Source organism: Mizuhopecten yessoensis, unplaced genomic scaffold (genome assembly GCF_002113885.1).
Source record: "Mizuhopecten yessoensis strain PY_sf001 unplaced genomic scaffold, ASM211388v2 scaffold8745, whole genome shotgun sequence".
Lineage (NCBI taxonomy): Eukaryota > Metazoa > Mollusca > Bivalvia > Pectinida > Pectinidae > Mizuhopecten > Mizuhopecten yessoensis.
The window spans coordinates 2325270-2346300 of NW_018407700.1; the positions used below are offsets into that span (position 1 = coordinate 2325270).

Here is a 21031-nt window from a genome sequence, read left to right on the forward strand (position 1 = left end):
TATGAGGCTATGAGACTCATTAACTGGCGTTTGAAATGTATGGAACTGGGGAGGTTTGCATTGTATGAATAGGTGAGACTCTACAAGGAAATCCTCATTTTATGCACCATACATTTCAAGAACGTATATGTATCTAGGATTTGTTTTTTATTGAGAAACATTATTATGCTGATTGAGTGACAACAACACTTTGTATTTAAAGCAAAACGTTGCATGCAGAATACAAAACCACATGAGGAAACAAGGAGATTTTAACACATTTCTGCTACCAAGGATGCGTATCCGTAAAATTCAGTTTTCTCTGACAACAGCTACATTGTAACTAATTGTGACTCAAATTGAATACCTGATAATTGATAATGTCGATATTATTTAATAAACAGAATGAAAAGAAAAAGAAATTTCGATTTTATTTTAAGTATTATTTATAGTATTGACATACATAATTTTGATATAACAAAACTACGGTACAATGTTGAATCAAAATGAACTTGATGGAAGATATATTCTAAAATTATTTTATTGTATCAGTTTCAGAGACAGTATTAAAACTGTTTGTGTCTTTTCAGAGTTATTGATAACACCCACGCTTACTTCCACTAAACAGGATTAAACCAGTATTATTTTCCTTTTTTGATCATATCAATCCATCATTGAAACAATATGTCCCAAATGAACCTAAGTACAAACTGTTTTCAGTTTATAGTAAAACATATTATCATTGTTGCAAGTGCTGACACATTTCTTCGTGAATCAGTTCTGTCTAATGTACAGGTTCTTTGTTTAATTGGTGCAGGTTTTCCAAAATTATTTAACTTGCTTGACTGTCACATGTTGAAGAATGAAAACACATATGGAAAAAATTGGATCAGATGGCGGCGTGAAGATCCATCTACAGTGAGAAAAAAAAACACCACCATATTACTTAGATCTTTTTGAGAGAAAAAAAGGATATGTTATTTCATACGATTCGTCATTCTACATTCAAAGGATCTGCATACCAAAACTTTTAATAATAAAGAAGAAATAAATATGTGTTTGATATCAATAACGTATCTCTGATATTGTAATGAGGCTAATATGCGAGGCAGTGCTATTTAAGCCGTGGAGGATGACCGTAGTTGACTGTAGTAGACCGTAGGTGACCTTAGTGAAACACATTAAACGTTGTTAGATGTAGTTCAACGTAGTTATAAACTAATTATTACTTCACTCTACATGACCCTACTTCACCCTAGTTGACCCAAATTAACCGTACTTAACAATACTGTGAATGTATCTCAAACGTACTTTAAACGTAGTCTAACCCCAGTGTTGTCCCTATTTGACACTACTTCACACTACGGTCAACTACGGTAAACACCGCGGTTTAATAGGGTCAATTACAGCAACTAGGGTCAAATATGTTAAAACTACGGTCAAATATAGGGTCTTGGCATCCAAACTCACTTAAGAAATATTTTGAATATGTTGAAAATCATTGGTTTCCTGAAGTTCAAACTGCGTTTACAACTACGTTAAACTACGTCAAACTGCGTTTTTTGAAATACATTTAACTAAGGCCTAGGTCACCCACAGTCTACTACAGTCATCTAAGGCCATCCCCCACTACCGTCAACAGCGTGCTTGACCGTAAGAATTGACCGCGGTTTTCGGATAGGCAAATCTTTCCAAAACAAGTTACAAATCACTCCATACCTTAGAAATCGTCAATTAGCACCATTTTTAACTTTTCCTCATACTTTATTTTAAAACAAATATAGCACGTAGTGCAAGAAACACCCAGTGTGTAATTGTTAGGTTCGATATATGAACCGAAATAAAGTTAAAAATAATTAAAAAAAATCACCTGCCAGCTAATTAATTAGTACCGGTTTCGCACTCCAAAGATTCGCACTTGACAATACCTATGATGAATGGACATCAGTTCCCCTTCAGAGAATCTGCCTTCTAAAAAGGAAAGCAAAGAGACGGTAGTTAGAACTGTTATAATATATGATATATACATATTCGTCACTCCATATTCTAGTATATCATTAACATCATTATTTCTATTTGAAGTTTATTTATTGAACTGTCGGATTAGGTTTCAAATGATTTATTGATATATCATGCAACTTTTGTCGACTTTCCTGGATATAAAGAGGATATTCAAAAAGGAAAGTACTTTCTTTTTCATGACCACAGGAACAGTCTGATGGGGTCTAAAGGGGTCATCAAGCAAATTAAATTAAGTTAGTTAGCACAATTTCTCAATTGGCACAATAAGATATTACGTTTTCTATTACCACCATATCCGAATATTGTTGTACATAAATTGTCATGCCAGTGTTGTAGAGTTGTCCTTCGCAATATTTTTTTTATATCATTTTTTTTTTATATATATATTTTTAAAGTTACATCAGGTCTGTTCCGCGAAGTCATCATTTGAGGGAAAAGGCTTTTTGCATGCCGTTTTGTTTTGGGTCGGGGTGTATTGGATTTTTCAAGATGTCTTTGGTTATGAATATTTTCATCAGGGTCCAAGATGTGATTATGTAAGTTTTTTCTAAGAAACATGCATGTTTATGTCTATTCTGTGGGTTTTCAACTCAAATTCTTTATTTAATATTCTTTGACTAATTCCTTTTCTAATTAGCTGGAACGATCCCAGAAGCTGTTTCTATAGCTTAGAGTAATGATCCCATTTATTAATTAATAATACTCCAATATACATGTAGGACTAATAAATGCAATATATAATGTTTCAAGTGAATTTATATTGATTTGATATTTTAGCAATCGTAATCAGTTAACTTTTTTACATTCTGTTTTATATCTTTAATTGAAAAGATGAGTCCAGTTACCCAGTTCATTAATATAAACTCCCAAGTGTTCATGATTTGTAACCCCATCTGCACTATTGATACAAAGGAGGAATAAATAAGGTCCTAGAAGTCTACAAAATTAGGTTCTCAATTCGCACAAGTCATTAGAACTTCTGTTTAATACTGTTTTTGATGCAGTGTCTATGCATCATGATATTTACTCTTAAGCAATTTGCCTTAATTTTTATATCTGTTGGTCCAAAATAAACAAAAATATAGTTAGTTTATCCTTAGTCATTTTAGTGCAAGCTATCCGTTAGTAAAGAAAACAAATGAGGAGTCACACATTGTTCAATGTAAATACACTTTAAGATTAAATATTTACGAAGTTTTATTTTTATCTCTATATATTATTATAATCATGCGTCTGGCTATTTAGAAAATGCGTTACCAATAGTTTTTAGTGATATTTCCAATAGACACTTACAATTAAGTACTTAATTAATTACTCCATCCAAGAACCCAATCAAGAAAAATAATTTTCTTTTATCTATTCTTACTACATATTTCAGCTTATAACAAAAATATTGTTAGATGAATGAAGGCCAAATAACAAATTAATACTGTTGTCTTTTAGAACAACTTTTTTTTCTAACATTCCTATATGCATCACCTTCTTTCTTCAAGGAAAAATAAATGCATTACTTAATACTCAGAAAACGTTACAAAAATTTTATCACTTTATCGGTGTTACCTAGGTAGTGTCATCACTGTTTGCAGTGTTACCAGGGGAGTGTCATCACTTAATGCAGTGTCACCAGGGTAGTGTCATCACTTAATTGCAGTGTTACCTGGGTAGTGTCATCACTGTTTGCAGTGTTACCAGGGGAGTGTCATCACTTAATGCAGTGTCACCAGGGTAGTGTCATCACTTAATTGCAGTGTTACCTGGGTAGTGTCATCACTGTTTGCAGTGTTACCAGGGTAGTGTCATCACTTAATGCAGTGTTACCAGGGTAGTGTCATCACTTAATGCAGTGTCACCAGGGTAGTGTCATCACTTAATTGCAGTGTTACCTGGGTAGTGTCATCACTGTTTGCAGTGTTACCAGGGTAGTGTCATCAATTTTGCCAAACATTCCATGTGTTATTGATTATGGCACGGTGCATTAGATTCACCATTACAACTTATTATAAACGTGAAAAGGGAGAAAAAAACAATCACACATGTGTATGCAGACAGAGAATTATCAAGTCTTGAAATAAGATACGTTTAGTTTAGAATTAGGCAAAAGCCTCGAACTTAACGTCAAAATTGTGTTATTTTGTTGAATAAATGTGCGGTTGTAATTTAGTCAATATTCCTTTATAACCAAACGAATTTGTTGGCAAACTTAATTTTCATAGTAGTGATATAATCAATATTTACCTTGTTTATAGTGTAAAATATATCTCATGGATCATATGGAATAAGACAATGACTAAGTACATAATTATGGAGTTACGATTGGTTGATATAATCATAACAACTTATTGCGGATGTTAAAGTAGGTTAACATCCATTGCAAGGACTTGTTTGTTTAAAGTAATATATAGTCTAAACATAATGGGCGCCATTAAAACAAAAGAATAACAACGGCATTGAGCATACCTCTATATGCGTGCATTTTACCACATAAAATGCACTCGAAGGTCATCCCATCGTTGTCCACGAAGTACCATCTGGCCAAGTCCAGTACCCAGAATCTGGACGATACATGTCGGAATGTAGCTACACGAGACAATTCTGACACCAAATGTTCAACTGTAATCGCAATCAATATATAGGGGACTGCCATCTGGAAAAAGGAAATGTGACCATGTTTACCCTTAGTTTTTGAAATACATTGTGTCAGTACATTTAGTGAGGATTTACAAAGCTGAAACGCTTTTGACGTGTGTTTTTTTCGAATATTTCAAAGTAAAATAAGACATATATTACCGCATACATATTTCACGACACGTTGACAGCAATGTTTCTTTTCACCTTTTTATTTTCATTTTATGCTTATAGAATAAAGTTGGAAGATATGCATCCCTTTTATTCGATTCCTGAAATTTCGACAGCGTCCTTACCCCCGAATAATCACTAAGATATGAAGTAGGGAAACACAAAATTGAAAAATAAGAAGTCAATGCAGAAATATTAACAAATGAAACCTTTTTATCATTTTTACACATTGCGAGCCTTTTCGTCAATGTCAGACTCCTCAGTGGTACTGAATGTCAAAAGAATGAAAGCCCTTATCTTAAATTTTCCGAAACAGACGTAGAAATAAAAGAGGAATCGGGAAAGTTCCACATAAATCCTTATGTCTCAAATTTGCAACCTGTTTGCTAAAACAGAGAATGACACTTAAACTAGTACATTAATGTAACCGTTCCGCGATTAATTTCCGCTAGAAGGTTTTGAGCTTTGAGCTACAAGCTTTGATATCCTAATATTAATCATCTTGTGTCGTAATATGTTTTAGTCACAATGAACTGTTATTACCTATCTGTTTTAAATGGAGATTAGGGCTTCAGTATTGGGTAGTAGATTTCTTAGTCCCTGAGGTTTGTCGCAACCTTGATGACCGAAATAATATCCCAGATTAGTGGCATCTGCACTTCTGTTTAACCAGTTGTTTAGATCAAATCGTAATTGAGAAATAGACGCATGGTGCAGCATTTGTTTAGGTTTTTTTATAATTTATTTACTATGAGACATTGATAAACACTTTGTGTGACATCCTTCTTACACAAGTGAAAAAGATCAGCACCTAACTTTCAAAATACACAATATATAGGTTTTTGTACAGGGATACTCACATTGTTTACCGATAAAACAATGGCACTAAACTGATAAACATACGCAATATGATATATATATATATCATTTTAGATTAATGAGATGTTGATAATGATTGAAAAATAATTGTGATAATACTACTACACAGAAAGGTTAAAATATAAGTATTTTTTTAGCATCAGGCATTTACTTAAAACCCATACTTCTTACATTTTAAGATGGTTTGATAAAAAATATCTTTGAAGTTCAATAAGGGGGATTTTTCCATAAATCAAATTTAAAGACATTAGTATGTTTTCCAAAGATTACTTGTTTGATTCTTTTAAAGATTTCAATCGGATTATATTGTTGTGCTTATGTTCCCTATTTAGAATTATTTAGGATCAAATATTTTGTTTCGTATTAACCCAATGTTTTTTAGATCTCCAATCGCTTATTTCCCAACTACCAGTATATTCTTCAGGTGGTCAAGTAAAGTTTTCAATCTGCAATAGCATTGAAAATACCGGGAGTGGGATACGGAAACGTCAATGTCTTTTGACGAGGTGCTTCATATCCACAATTAGATCTGGTTGTATTCATTTTGAAGGATTCATTAGTTATATAAGTGCACAGGAAAAGTGAGAATGAAAGCACCTGTCGTATATGAACATTTGATTGTTTTTCATTTTCTTTTGAAAATAAAGATATAACGGCCAAATGATATTTTACTTCGGACAACAGGCTAAACTATGCAAACGTTGGATCAAATCCTCGCACAACAAATAAGTGATTATTTATTGATATATATCTCTGTTTGTCATTCATTTTCTGCACTATTATCATTTTTATTTTCATTTCATTTTTTTTTATTGTTTAGAAAACAAATAGATTGCACAACAGGAAAGCCTATATAAATCCTCTCCAATTGGTACCACATATATACACCAAAGTGAAAGTAAATACTAGATAGCATAGACTGTAATGTATATATATAAAGAGAATTATATTTTAACATGAAAGCATTGATGGTAGTAATACACAAACATTCAGAGATTAGAATGATTACTTCGGGTAATGAATAATAATTTAATATGTAAACATCTACTCAAGCTTATACATACTTGCATACCCATCTACATTATTACAAGGTTACTACATATATATGTCATAGTGATATATATAACATCCAGACTGTACAATAATAGAGGTCTTCAGTAGATTTCAATCATTCAATTATTATATTATAATCTCTTAAATCGTTCAGTACCATTAATATAGTATTGGACATTAGTTAAAATCAGTTCATTAATATCCTCCGACAGGGTATCATCACCTGAAGTTAACAGAGTTGAATTGTAATAACCAATACGGTAATGAATTTCATGAATTAAATTCCTAGAATAAGAGTAATTAGGACAAGTAGAAAAAAATATCAGTATTTTCAGCAGGTGAACCACAGACACTAACTGGATCTGGGATAAAATGATCTATAAATTTATTATGATTCAAGTCTCTTGCATAATTTCTTAATTGGCACAAAATAATATTTAATTTTCGTGGGCTACAATTTTTAAAAGTATCAGAAATAGCTTCAATAGGATTAGATATTTTTTTAAGATTCCTTTTGAAGGAACTTTGGCTAACTGACCCGGTCAGCGAAGGATCAAGACTATTCCATGCCTGCATGGTACTAGGAAAGAAGCCTGTATTATAAATATTAGTTCTTGACCTTGGGATATTGAAAAATCGGTGGTGACGCAGGTAATGAATATTTTGCTGATGATTAATGAATGGTTCAATGATATCAAACAAATAATCAGGGGTTAAATGAATTATAATTGTATACATTAAAATTAATTTGTGCTTATGACGCCTAGATTCTAACTTTTCCATGCCAGTTTCTTGATATAGTTTATAATATGAAGTACCACTTCTTAAACCAGTAATAATCTTCATTGCATCAATCTGTACAGATTCTAATTAATTTGATTCACCAATAGTGCAATTGTCCCAAATGGAATCTGAATATTCCCAAACTGGTCTAACAAATGAATAGTATAATGTTTATGTTTTAACATCCCTAGCAAATTCAACCGTTTACATTCTTAATGTATATATCATTAATATGGTCCCCCCCCCCCCCCCCCATGTGCCCTTTGAATTAAATATATATAAGTCCTAAGTGTTTATGGAATACATTTTCTTGAATTACGTGATTATCAAAAATCAACAGAGGGTGAACCCAATTTTTCTTACTTTCGGTTAGTGCAACTGTTTTATTAGGATTAAAATTAATTTTCCATTTTTAGCCAAAGTATTAATAGATTCAAGGTCGTCATTTAACTCAGCAATTGCAGTTACAATACCATCATCGACAATAACATAGAGAGAGGTATCATCAGCAAAAAACGTATATATTGGTATTATATCATTAATAATAAGTAAGAATAATAAAGGTCCAAGTACAGAGCCTTGTGGAACACCAGCAGTTACATGCTTAAATGTAGAATTATAACCATCAAAGATAACTCTTTGTTTTCTATCAGTGAGATAACTTTCAAACCATTTATACAAATTACCAGACATGTCATATTTGTTTAACTTATACAAACGACCCTTATGCCAGACCCTGTCAAAAGCTTTACTTACGTCACAAAACACTAATCGTACATCCTTACCTTTATCAATGTTATCCATAATTAAATTTTATACTGATATTAGTTGGTTGAATGAAGAGTCTCTAGGTTGAAATCCAGATTGGTGCTCACTGATAATATGATGTTTGGTTACATAATTAAAGACACACTTAAAAAATATTTTTTCTAATATTTTATCAATAATCAATAGCTCCTTTACCTTTATACAGAGCATTAACATTAGCAGACTTCCAGGCTAGAGGAATAGTACCAGAAGTAATTGTTTTATTAAAGATAATTTTAAGTGGTAGAGTTATAGAAGGTAGATGGTTTTTTATTATTTTAGGAGAAACATTGTCAGGCCAGGGATGTTTATTATCCTTTATAAGCCGGACTTGATCAATTATGTCTTGATCTGATATTACAATTTCAACAAGTTTTATATGACTAAGGGGAGGTAAATCCATATCAGAATTGTTAATATTAATAGTATTATCAACAGAGTTGGAAATGGAAGAAAATACTTATTAATAGCTTCTGCTTTATCCAACGTATGAATCAAAATAACATTACCAACTTTAAGAGGATGAGAAGTTTCTTTTTCATTGGAAAGACCACTTATGGACTAAGCAATACGCCACCACTAGTTGGTACTGTCTTATCTACGGGAGAGTCTCAAGTTTTCTAAATTATGTATCTTTAGCTTTTCTAATAAGGTCAATTACACTATTTCCCAAAGTTCTAAATTTCTGCTAGTAATTTACTTTATTAGTATGTTTTGCTAGTTTCTGTCATTCATTATTTTTCCTTAACTGGGTTCTTGTTTCATTAGTCATCCATGGTTTATCATTTGGCTTTATTCTTATTACTTTACATGGCATATACCTTTCAGTAAGCAAGTTTATTTGATTGATAAGTATACTATTTATCTCATTTACATTTTCATTATGTCCAATTCCAATCAATTGCTAGAAGACATCTATATATTTCATTCCAGTTAGCGTCACTAAATTTAAAAATTTCTTTTATAAATGATTTTACTTTTAATACTTTGAAACATAAATTCATAACAATAGGACAGTGGTCACTACATAGCGGTGATGAAACTCTGCACTATGTTTGGGTTGTTAACATAAAATATGTTAATACCAGTTGCCGATGTATTAGTTTTTCTTGTAGGACATTAAATGATATTGTGTAGCTGATATTTAATTAAAATTCTTGCAATATGTGCTTTAGAAGAAAGAGAAAGCATGTCTTGTTTAATATCACCAGTAATAATAACATAACAGTTTAAATTAGTCAGTGAATCAATTAAGTAATCAAATTTATTCCAGTAAGCAACATTTGAGTTTGGAGGTCTGTAGGTGATCTACCTTCTAAGACAATATTTTCCAAATTAACTGATTCAAGATCAAATATTTTGTAGCATGAATAATAACATATCATTACACTTCCACCTTGCCTTTCCTTCCTATCATTTCTAAAGAAAGTAGGATGTGACTCTAATTTGAGATCAGTATCATTGACAGAATCATCTAGATTAGTTTCAGAAAAACAGAGAATGCAATTTTCAAAAAAAATCACTTTCAAATAGTTCAAGCTTATTACGCAAAGAACTAACATAAAGATGAAGAATCGATATACTGCTTCATTCATATTTATCTTGACAATTGGGACCCGGGTTAACATGTACATTGTACATCACCTTCTCTCAATATAATAGACAATTGAATAAATTTATAAAACAAGTCATTATCAAAAAAAAATACAAGTCTTGTATCTATTGTTGTCGAATTAAGATATTCGAATACTAGCTCTTGTTTTCAGAACATTTTCATATATAGCATAAGCTTATATCGACTATGTGACCGACGTATAGATGGCATAAATTTGAACATTGAGATATAAACTTAACAAATATTGCCAAATATGAACAGACATGTTATAAACTTTCATAAGATAATATAATTTCCATATTTACACCTAGCCCAGCCCAAACCAAAACCCTTTAAAACATTGATTGCACATCCTTTGCTAAGCAGTTTTTCCCATCCAAACATTTCATAACCTCTATTACATCACAATCGAATGGGTGACACGTCGCAAAGAGCGTTGTCCGAGTTAAACCTAATTAAGACAGAATCGGTAGTAATCAGCGTGTATCACTACATATGTTTACCTTTGAAAATCACAATTCTGGAAGAAAAGGAGCTATTTCGCTGTATAATCGGAAGTACATATACGCTACAGTTTCGTATTCTCAATACAATATGATGTATACAAAGTAAAATCAAAGATAAATGTAAACACTTCTTGTGAAAAAAGGAATTTGAGAAAAGAAACATATTATCTGTCATATCCAAAATTGCAAAAAGGTAACGCTTGATAATACGAGAGGAAAGAGTGAGAGAAAAAAAAGCCAGCTTTGTATGAAAGGTGAGTAGGCATATCTTGGTCGGTGTTTCATTTATTTTGGAAACACATATCTAAAAATAGATGCATGAATATATCTTCTATATATTTAATACATTTGTCAAACGATATACATGAAAATGCAATAGTTATATGCAATTTAAGTATCTTCGTCCCGACAATTAAAACCTTAATACATTTTAAAACAAACAAGAGGCCCATGGGCCTTAACGGTTCTGATATATTTATACAGAAGTTTGATTTTGTTTTTAAAACATGAACAGAAATATTATTCAAAGTGACAAAAACAATAAAACCACCTTATTCAATATCTAGCATACAAATTTAAGACTGAAAAGTATTTGAAACAAGCATCTCTGATTCTAAACACGGAAAATGAAGAAATTTTAGCACACTGACTTCTTTGGGCCCCGCCCTACAGCCCTTGGGGTAGGGCTGGCTCACAATTTTCAAGGTATCAAACTGTCAACTCAGGGTTATTATTCCAATCAAGTTATCAACATGTTGTATCCAAAGTATCATTTGCAAATATAAACCATAATAAATATTGCCCCCCTCCCCTAAGGATAAACGTGAGACCATAGGGTCATAAAATTCACAATTTTGGTAGAGCACCTTAAAACCCTTCCAGTTATGAAGATTATTTGATTCTACCATATCTGGGCCTTGATAAGACGGTTTTGAAATTTCAGTCCATTTGACCAGTTTTGGCCCCACCCATCAGCCCATGGGGGTCAGTCAGGGCTGATATGTGCATACCAACAAACTGCTACCCAAAACTTATAACGCTAACCCAAATTGAACTACTTCCAATGGAAATTAAACAAATGTTGGTCGAAAATGTGATTTCCCTAAATAAACTGTAGTAAAGATTACCCCCTCCCCAGGGGGAAACGTGAGACCCCAGGGTCATGAAATTCACAATTTTGGTAGAGCACCTTAAGGCCGTTCTCCTTCTATGAAAAGTATTTAAATCCACCTTAACTTGGTCGTGAGAAGAAGGTTTTTGAAATTTCAGTCAATTCGACCATTTTTGGCTCCACTCATCGGCCCCAGAGGGTCAGTCAGGGCTGATATGTGCATACCATCAAACTGCTATCATATACTGATAATGCTAACCCAAATTGAATTACTTTCAATGGAAATAAAACAAATGTTGGTCCAAAATTAGATTTCCATAAAAATCTATAGTAAAGTTTACCCCCTCCCCATTTACCCTCTCCCCAGGGGGAAACATGAGACCACAGGGTCAAAAAAATCACAATTCTATCTATGAAGAGTATTTGATTCTACCATAGCTGGGTCTTTAGAAGAAGATTCTTTAAATTTCAGTCGATTCGATCCTTTTGGCTCGACCCATCAGACCCTGGGGATCAGTCAGGGATGCATACAATCAAACTGCTACCCAATACTGATAATGCTAACCCAAATTGAACTACTTCCAATGGAAAATAATCAAATGTTGGTCCAAAATGTGATTTCCCTATATAAACTGAAGTAAAGATTACTCCCTCCCCAGGGGGATTCACAATTTTAGTAAAGCACATTAAGACCCTTCCATCTATGGAGAGTATTTAATTCTAACATATCTGGATCTTGAGAAGAAGATTTTTGGAATTTAAGTCAATTTGACCCTTGTTGGCCCCGCTCTTCAGGCCCCTGGGGGCTTGGGATCATATAATTCACGAATTTGGTTGACCTTTTGCCATGGAAGGTTTCTGCAAAATTTTATTGAAATTGGTTCAGGGGGTTTGGAGAAGAAGTCAAAAATGTAATTTGTTTACGGACGCACGACGGACGACGGACGACGCCGGACAGAAGGCGATCGCAATAGGTCACTTGACACTTTGTCTCAGGTGACCTAATAAAATTAGTTGCAAAAAGAAATATTCATTTCAAAATCAATCACTACAAATATTTCATTTAACCTACCTTGCCAGCCCATTGTGATCCAGTTTAGGTTGGAAATACAGAAATTCTCCCAAGGATCCATACAACTAAATACACAACTTTCCTCCCTAGCGAAGTTTTATTTCGTAGCGTCTTGTAGGCATCCATAATTCACTGTATGTTTCCCTAAAAATATCAAAGTAATATCAAGTCAAACTTTACCGAAACAACCACATTAAGTCATAAATGTTAAACGTTAAATATCATGTTTTACATAATTGAATAGTAATATAATTATCAGAATACATATAATATTGTTTTATATTACTTACTGAAACAGCATTCTATTTCATTTTTTGTCTGCAAATGGAGCAAAACAAACAAGAAACAAAAACAAAAACACATACCCCTGTGGTACCCAGTGCCTATTAATTTTAGATTGTAATGATTATCTAGATATACTGGTTTAACTGTTATGGGTATGACATGATTTTCTTGGTTAACCAACGAATATAATTGCCAAAACTCGAATACATGTATTGTTTTACTGATAATAGCACTATTCGTATATGTATATATATGTATAAAGGTCACTCATAAGTTATAACGACAGAATGTTATAGAAAATATATATGTATGTATATATGCATGAAAGTATACATTTTGTAGCTATTTATATTTTGTATGTAACGTTTAAGTGTTGTGTATATATACGACACTATATATTCTATCTATCTAGTCATGAAAATCTTCTATCTTCACTGATGTGAATCGAAGTCAGAACTTACCTTACAAGTCCATTGTAATCCACTTCAGGTTGGAAATAAAAATATCCTAAGGATCCATATTTTATCTGCAAAAGGAGCAAAACCAACAAAAAACAAAACAAAAAAAACACACACTCCTGTGATACTCAGTACCTATTCATTGAAGTTTGTATTGATTCTTTTGGATGTGTGGCATGACATTAGATTTACGTGTATATCAGTTATTTGGATATGGTTTTCAATCTGTGTTGGTGCAACAAAAACAACGTCTGTCGAATGCATTTATAAATACTTTTATTGACACAAGTACGCTAAAAATTGATTGGATTGTTTTCACCAACAAGTCATTTTATATCCAAATCAATATATTGTTTCATTGCTGTCACTGAAACGCAAAATGGTCTTTTTAAGCATCGAGAGCACGATTTGTCTACTACCCATTCCGTGTCTTATTAAGATCAATTCAATATTGTGTTTCACACAATTAAATTGCAGTAAAAAGGATTTGTTAAATGCTTAAACTTTAATTCCAAAAGACTCTAGGATAGCGTGTGGTAGAGCGGTTATTATCACAATAGTATGGTTGAGTGGGCTTTTTCGTACTACCTAGATAGCAAACACTGAACTAGTGTCATCGATAACAAGATCAAATTAACGTATTGGTAATCTCTCGATGTTGATTTTCACCACCAAACATATGCTGCCATCTGTAAAATCAATTATAGACCATTTGGGCACGTGCCTGTTAATTTATCCAAAAATTTCACGCTATAAGCAACACAATGATGCAAATATTGTGTGTACAACAATGTAATGTAACAGCATTGAGATACTCTCCAACACTTTTCATCTAAAAGAAACATATCAAAAGTTATTAATCTTATGTACCTTTTAAATATCTATTTACAATATTTCACTATGTACTAACAGATATATCACAGTCCCGAACGAAAATGATAAATCGTGTTTCGGTAGGATGAGTGTGATTTTGAATAAACTATGATTAACATATCTGAACTTGTTTCTTGTCAAACAGGGTACTTAGCTGTATTGAGTTTGTAGATACATGCTATGTATTTAAACAAAATCGGTGAGTATTTAATTTGGTTCTTTCTTTTAGCGGCAGTTGAAAATAGCTATAGAAAAATCCTTTTCATGAATGAATCAGACACTTGCTGCTGTAAACTATTCTGGTTTATCTGATTCACAGGGTTTTAACTTTTGGTTATAAAAATGAATATCGTTTGTTTTGTTGGTTGATAAACTGTCACTGACTTGTTGTGAAATGCACCGCTGGTCAGATCCACAGTAGAAGGAATATGAAATGAAATGACAGTTTCGTCATAATGTTTCTCTTTAATGGTGTGGCGTTTTGATGCCCAGAGGTTTAAAGTGTTTCCTGTCCATTTCAAGTTCTTACATTTACCACTTGTGTATATTGTTTCATTTTCAAATTACGTCAAGGTTGTATTGATATAATATGAAACTTTAAAAGTGAAAAAGACTTATCAGAGTTCTTTTCTGTACTACAGTTGTAGCGAGAGAATGATCCCTTATTATTACTTTTCGATTACATATAGTAGATGTGTCCATCCCAAATCAACGGAAATATCAATTGTCAATGATGACACAATAATATAGAGCATTTATAGATCACACAAAATGATGGTTGTGCATATATATACGCGGTTCAAAAGACAGCCACGTAGTCTCAGAGGACTTCAAACAATGTTTGCTAGTAAAGTGATTGGAGGACACTTCCACATGAATGTGGTTCCAAACGAGGACAACGCCAGTCATCCAAGAGCCTTTAAACCAAGAAGAATAGTGACTAGTCCGGCTGGTAAACATGTGTCACCTAGATTTTGTACTTGTGCGCGCTAAAACGCGGCTTTCTGCTATGACGCGGCTTTCTGACAGTCTGGCGAAGTCATTTTTTAAATCGTTAGAAACATTGTCTCACTTGCATTACGAGTTTTCGGTGTAAGTTTGTAATGTTAGACTAAAGCTGAAAACTTAAATAATAAAATGAGTTGATGCTACTGTCAAATTATGTACAGATTTGGGAAACATATATATATATGTCTCATCGCATTCTGTGGAATGATATTCTTATAGCTGTGATTTGGTTACGATTGATAAAGAAGGAATTAAAACAAATGATTTTAAATTGATGTTTTTTCATTTTATTACGGCATGTGATAAATAAAATTTCACATGAGTTTCCATTTGATATGAGATTTATGAAACTCGTTGAGAATGTTTTAATTTTGCGAGGCTCTGAATTCATGTAAGACCATTGAAGAAGGAGGAAATAGTGTACGACGAATACAGTATAGTACTGGCATAATATTACAAACAAGGATAAGCTATGTAAATAAACTCTAGAGTACTAGTATACACAATAACCTAATACAAAATAAAAAGCATCTACATATATACTCATACACCTATACATATATACACTGCGAGAGACCGACAGACAGACATACATACATTGAGACAGGATACGTTGAGACAGACAGACATACATTGAGACAGGATACGTTGAGACAGACATACATTAATACAGCCTACTATCGAACTTGATATCATCCTTATCAAACGAGTACAGGTAGCACTGGTTATAGCTATGGATGGTATCCATCGATGAAGGTGATATGTAGTTGTTGACAAGGTCCTGGTGATAGATACTTTGTACAGTGTACATGTATGTATCATTCTGCAAGGAGAACCATGTAAGTTATTTACCTATTATTTCATAGAAAAATGTACATTTTATATATGATTATAATGATTGGTCAAGATTATTATAAATTTATTTTTTTATTCATTTATTCTTAATTTATTATTTTACCTTTCATAAGTGATTTTGGTATGAAATACGACGCTTATTTACAGAGACATCAAAACGTCAAGACCGTTTAAAATGGAACCTCGAAATAATTAAACCTTAAATAGATACCGATAAATACTAATTAGTTAAATGTCGCTTACCTGTTATCAGGTTAATAAAGTCATATCACTGACTTCATTTCATACAGTCTAGCAAACAGGGTGCTCCAACAAATCAAGGTATACACACGTGTCTGGTACAATCCGAACTCTCCTATCTTTGTCAAAATGTTGTCCATTTTGATTTTTATTAACTCGTTATAGCGTTGAGAACAGTATCATATGTAACACCACAGACACTTACAGTACTAAAAATGTTTAACACACCTTTATAAAACTACACAGGAAACAATGATTGGCCTTTTAAATATCCAATATAATCAAAATCAAGACAATGCTTCTTTTAAACTTTTTACACAGTTACAATGATTCATGTCGTCAATGCTCCATTATCGACAAACAAATAGCCACTGTAAGCGAGGTCGATGTTAGACCTTATATATGTGCATTTCTCGTGTTACGGTGAATTTAACATGTTCAAATGCATGTAAAATTGGTAATATATAGGCATATGATATAGTTTTCATACGTCAATAATATGTTTGTACATATAAATTTAAAATGTAGCCTGCAGTGTCAGGCACGAGAAATGGAAAATACAAGTAACTTCTTTCAGCAGTACAATCTATTATCCACGATTACACACAGAAAGATTTAAAGTTACCCTACAATCAACCTTTGCTCTCTTTTGTTATCAGTAGGATAAATCTGGCATTTGTTGTGGGTTTTTTTTAATCTTTTATAGTAAAGTTATTAATTCTCCGTTGATACAACACTTACGGTGTGAAACGTGTCAAAGATATAAATAAAAAAGGTATCAAGTTTGATTTTCTTACGTGCCATTAGAATTGTATAAGAACAGGAGAAACAACTTAAACTGTGGAATAGGCAAGACAATGGACAGTTCGAGGCATACTTTAACATTATAAATTGATTTAGTATGACGTGGCAAAGCTTCGAAACATGAAATAAGGCAGTGAGCTGTATTTTACCCAATAAAATCTCAAACGTTTCCTCGTTTCCTCATATTTGAAACTATTTCTGTTTATACGTCAGGAGCTAGCTTATCTATGAGCAGTAATGAAAACATAACTCACAAATGACTTATGGATACTTAATATGAATACATACTTTCAAAGCAGTTTACTGTCTTCCATTGTTTCCGGTAATGTTTTGTTCAACGTTTCTGGTAAGGTCAAGGATGATAACCCAGCAATGATAGAAAACACTCCAAAAATCCCAAAGGAAATACTTCCCCGAACATGCCACCTATCAAGGCTGCCTGTAACATTCTAAGAAATGATATGCATAAAGTAAACTAGGAACACATAAAAACAAACATTTGAAAGGAAAAGAATCGATATGAGAGAACAACAGACAGAGGAGACAACTAAATAACAAGAAATACAGCACGAATCGTTTATAAATAAACGGACCTGAATTCCTATAATCCGGTAAAAAAAAAACACGCTTGATATGCTCCACATTTGGTACCCTTCCTTGTGTGTCTCGTCATAATCTGAGAAGTATGTTCAATGTGTAGAATCGTGGTCAGAAACGAGGCTTTATAGAAGTTCTGAGTCTAAAGTATACTGTATGCGGCTGACGTACCAAACTTACCAATCATGGCAAGTGTTGTGATAATGGTCTGGTTCTCTAAATGAAATATTAAACAATTATGGAATTCAGGTGCGGTCGATCCCTGGTTTACGAACCTGGTCTGAACAATATTCAATGGTTTTTGTTTTTTCAGTGACAGTTTGGTGTAGCGAGACACAGTAACAAAACTTCTATCCCTATACAAGTAAGAACTACAAAACATCAATCACTATAAAGGTCACAATTACAAATATCACGATTACAAAACATCTATCACTATAAAGGTCACAATTACAAACATCACGATTACAAAACATCAATCACTATAAAGGTCACAATTACAAATATCACGATTACAAAACATCTATCACTATTAAGGTCACAATTACAAACATCACGATTACAAAACATCTATCATTATAAAGGTCACGATTACAAAACATCTATCACTATAAAGGTCAAATTTACAAATATCAATCACTATAAGGGCAAGATTCCGAAACATCCATCATTAATGAGGTCATAGTTAAAAAAAATAACTATATACGTCACAATCACAAAAAAATCTATTACATTACTAGGTCACAATTACTAAACATACATCATTATTACGGTTTCACTTGCAAAATATTCATCACTATATGGGTCAAAATAAAAAAAACAGCCATTGCTATATAGGTCACATTTTTTTAAGTCTTGAAAACAGAACACAGAAAATAAGTATAAAGATTGACTGCCGTTGAATCAATCAGTTATGTATTACAATAATACGAAGGAAACAGTTATGAACTGCGATAGTACTAAGGAAACAGTAATGTACTGCAATAGTACAAAGGAAACAGTTNTCATACGTCAATAATATGTTTGTACATATAAATTTAAAATGTAGCCTGCAGTGTCAGGCACGAGAAATGGAAAATACAAGTAACTTCTTTCAGCAGTACAATCTATTATCCACGATTACACACAGAAAGATTTAAAGTTACCCTACAATCAACCTTTGCTCTCTTTTGTTATCAGTAGGATAAATCTGGCATTTGGGTTTTTTTTAATCTTTTATAGTAAAGTTTTTAATTCTCCGTTGATACAACACTTACGGTGTGAAACGTGTCAAAGATATAAATAAAAAAGGTATCAAGTTTGATTTTCTTACGTGCCATTAGAATTGTATAAGAACAGGAGAAACAACTTAAACTGTGGAATAGGCAAGACAATGGACAGTTCGAGGCATACTTTAACATTATAAATTGATTTAGTATGACGTGGCAAAGCTTCGAAATATGAAATAAGGCAGTGAGCTGTATTTTACCCAATAAAATCTCAAACGTATGTTTCACGTGCAATAACCTCATATTTAAAACTATTTCTGTTTATACGTCAGGAGTTAGCTTATCTATGAGCAGTAATGAAAACATAACTCACAAATGACTTATGGATACTTAATATGAATACATACTTTCAAAGCAGTTTACTGTCTTCCATTGTTTCCGGTAATGTTTTGTTCAACGTTTCTGGTAAGGTCAAGGATGATAACCCAGCAATGATAGAAAACACTCCAAATAATCCCAANATACAAAGGAAACAGTTATGTACCGTAATGGTACAAAGGAAAAAGTTATGTACGGCAATGGTACAAAGGAAACAGTTATGTACTGCGATAGTACAAAGTAAACAGTTATGTACTGCGATAGTACAAAGGAAACAGTTATGTACTTTAATGGTACAAAGGAAACAGTTATGTACTGTGATAGTAAAAAGGAAATAGTTATGTACGGCAATAGAACAAAGGCATAGTACAAAGGAAACACTTATGTACGGCAATAGTACAAAGGAAACAGTTATGTACTGCAATAGTACAAAGGAAACAGTAATAAACTGCAATGGTACAAAGGAAACAGTTATGTACTGCGATAGTACAAAGGAAACAGTTATGTACGGCAATAGTACAAAGGAAACAGTTATGTACTGCAATGGTACAAAGGAAACAGTTATGTACTGCGATAGTACAAAGTAAACAGTTATGTACTGCGATAGTACAAAGGAAACAGTTATGTACGGCAATAGTACAAAGGCATAGTACAAAGGAAACAGTTATGTACTGCAATAGTACTAAGGCATAGTACAAAGGAAACAGTTATGTACTGCAATAGAACAAAAGAAACAGTAATGTACTGCAATAGTACAAAGGAAACAATAATGTACTGCAATAGTACAAAGGAAACAGTAATGAACTGCAATAGTACAAAGGAAACAGCTATGTACTGCAATGGTACAAAGGAAACAGTAATGTACTGCAATAGAAGAAAGGAAACAGTTATGAACTGCAATAGAACAAAAGAAACAGTAATGTACTGCAATAGTACAAAAGAAACAGTAATGTACTGCAATAGTACAAAAGAAACAGTAATGTACTGCAATAGTACAAAGGAAACAATAATGTACTGCAATAGTACAAAGGAAACAGTTATGTACTGCGATAATACAAAAGAAACAGTTATGTACTTTAATGGTACAAAGGAAACAGTTATGTACTGTGATAGTAAAAAGGAAATAGTTATGTACGGCAATAGAACAAAGGCATAGTACAAAGGAAACAGTAATGTACTGCAATAGTACCAAGGAAACAGCTATGAACGGCAATAGTACAAAGGCATAGTACAAAGGAAACAGTTATGTACTGCAATAGTACAAAGGAAACATTAATGTATTGCAATTCAATAGTACAAATGAAACAGTTATGTACTGTAATAGCACAAAGGAAACAGTAATGTACTGCAATAGTACCAAGGAAACAGCTATGAACGACAATAGTACAAAGGCATAGTACAAAGGAAACAGTTATGTACTGCAATGGTACAAAGGAAACAGTTATGTACTGCGATAGTACAAAGTAAACAGTTATGTACTGCGATAGTACAAAGGAAACAGTTATGAACTGCAATAGAACAAAACAAACGGGAATGTACTGCAATAGAACAAAGGAAACAGTAATGTACTGCAATAGAACAAAAGAAACAGTAATGTACTGCAATAGTACAAAGGAAACAGTAATGTACTACAATAGTACAAAGGAAACAGTAATGTACTGCAATAGAACAAAAGAAACAGTAATGTACTGCAATAGAACAA

The 21031-nt window shown here is 32.8% G+C and overlaps 1 long non-coding RNA gene across 2 annotated transcripts; it reads right to left on the bottom strand.

The window, feature by feature from the left end:
• Positions 1–475: 475 nt before the first annotated feature.
• On the bottom strand, positions 476–16590 carry LOC110456392. 2 transcript variants are annotated; one of them, XR_002463582.1, is made up of 6 exons: positions 16346–16590; positions 13370–13434; positions 12624–12767; positions 4459–4645; positions 1850–1950; positions 476–892 (listed from the first exon to the last, which is right to left on the bottom strand). It is a non-coding gene; the product is annotated as an uncharacterized LOC110456392 (long non-coding RNA). The 2 variants fall into 2 exon arrangements; XR_002463581.1 differs by having other exon boundaries at positions 13370–16070.
• Between the last annotated feature and the right edge of the window lie 4441 nt (positions 16591–21031).